Source organism: Tupaia chinensis, unplaced genomic scaffold (assembly GCF_000334495.1).
Source record: "Tupaia chinensis unplaced genomic scaffold, TupChi_1.0 Scaffold143837_1, whole genome shotgun sequence".
NCBI classification, from domain to species: Eukaryota; Metazoa; Chordata; class Mammalia; order Scandentia; family Tupaiidae; genus Tupaia; species Tupaia belangeri.
Window position 1 is genome coordinate 34,029 of NW_006203688.1, and position 2,276 is coordinate 36,304.

Here is a 2,276-nt window from a genome sequence, read left to right on the forward strand (position 1 = left end):
GATATGGCTTATTACCTGTTGATGATGACATGTATAGTATTCTCAACTGGATTGGTCTGAGAAGTATTTCATGATGGGTAAAGTCTTTTTACAATCAAAATAAGAAATAGTGATTGACTGTTTTAAAAAATAAATAGAATAATAATAATAATGATTGGGAAAAACATAGAAAAGATATTGAATGATGAAGTGGGGAGATTAATGTCTCTGTATTGACTGACATGCATGGTATAAAAAATAATTATTATTATTTAAAAAGACACACACACACACAAAGACTCAGTTGTATTCTCTTAGAGTGGTTTTCTATAATTCTTTGTTTTACTTTTAAGATTTTTAGTCTACATTCTGTATCTTTATTCCTTCTTTGTTGGAAATTGAACATATTTGAAGGTGAATAACTTTCTCAACTTGCTTCCTAGTACATAGATAACATGTGTGTTAAAAGTTACCTTAAAACCTACTGGCTTGGAGTAATGGTTATGTCACTGGACTCTCACATAATTGACCATGGTTCAAGTCTCAGATCTGGTGGCTTAAAACACGCTGGGCATGTGTGTATGCATGCCCAAAATCCCAAGAGGAAAAGCGAGTCTGTGACAGCTCTCTGCATTGGGGGTGGGGGTGGGGGGCAGTGATTTCTTACTTTCTGTCTGTATCTCTCTCTGTTTCTCCAGCAAGCACATGAACTCTATAGCAAAATTATCTCCAACCACCCCCTCACACACACCAAAAAAAAAAAAAAAAAAAAAAAAAAAACTAATGCCTTGGAACAATAAGCATTAATTGTCTCATATTCTCTGTGGTTCACGAATTCAGTAACAGCTTAGCTAGGTTCTCTAAATTAGGATTCCTTTTAAGGTTTCCGTCAGTGTGTTTGCTGGGGTTGCAGTCACCTCAAGGCTCAAACAGGGCTGGATCTTCTTGTCATCACATGGTTCTCTTTAAAGGACGGGTATCAATATTGTCTCTAACCTTCATCAAACTGATCAAGTGAGAGAGCAAGAGAGAACAAGAAAGACAAAAGTCAGAGAATCTTTTTGTAACTTAATCTCGTCAGTAGCATCCAATCATTTTTGTCATTATCTATTTATTAGGAGAAAGTCGGTTGAAGTCACACTCAAGAGAAGGGAATTACATGAAGCAAAGAATAAGAGGAAATGGGAATGATGGGAAAGCATCTTAGAGATTGACTGCAAACTCATGAAAGGTTGGGAGCCCAGAGCCCTCTTTTCATCTTGAACTTTTTTTGTCTCTTTAAAGGCCAACTGATACCATTTTTTTTAAAAAACTGCGTGTTTTCTGTGTATCAAATTATAATTCACTCCACTAGACAAGAGTAACACTCACAGAGACCCCATTTCATATTGAGCAGAGAATTATAGTGCTATGGGAAAACTGTTACGATTTTTAAAACCTGCTTTCTAGCTGAGAGTTTCCACAAAATCCTAATAAAAGATCTTACATCTGCACTTTTTATCTGCTATTGATTCTGAAGCCATATTTAATAGAAGGATTTGATCTTTGCTTCCAGATTTTATTTTACTTTGAGAATCTTTTGCAGGTGAAGAGGTTGCAATTGAGAAATTGTTTTATTTCCTAACTCTGGAAGGCCTAGCTGAAACCATGTCCTCTATATTCTGACTAATTTTTTTTTTTTGAGAGGTTTTTGCTATAGGGCGCATGCACTCACCAGAAAGACAGAAAGAGAGAGAAAGCAAGAAATCACTCCCCAGGGGGAGTGGCCACACCACAATCCCTTCTCCTCCATTCTCCTCTCGGGATCCTGGGCACACATGCACATGCGCCCAGCATGAGTTTAAGCCTCCAGGTCCAGGACTCAAACCGTGGTCGACTACATGGGAGTCCTGTGACATAGGCATTTCACTAACTGCTGGTCCCCTGACTAAATATTAAACACTAGTTCTTTCTTTATTTCATCTTTCTATAGCTGATTTTAATCACAAGAAACCAATAAAACAAGAAAAACTGTTGGTCCCTTTAACTTTCTGTTTGGAAAATTTAGCCAAGTCCATGTTTATCGAATAATTACTTTCTATCTTTCTATTACGCCTTGTCACTAAATAACATGGGTCAACTTTTCTGAAGTCTCCAATGTCACAATTTTTTATCTTCTCAATTTCCATTAAGAGTATCTATTAAAATTCTTTCTACTGGGGCTGGCAGGTGACATGTTGGTTAAGAGAACTGGACTCCCATATGGCTGACTGCAGTTCAAGTCCCGAACCTGGTGGCTTGCTTTCTCATTTTCTCTC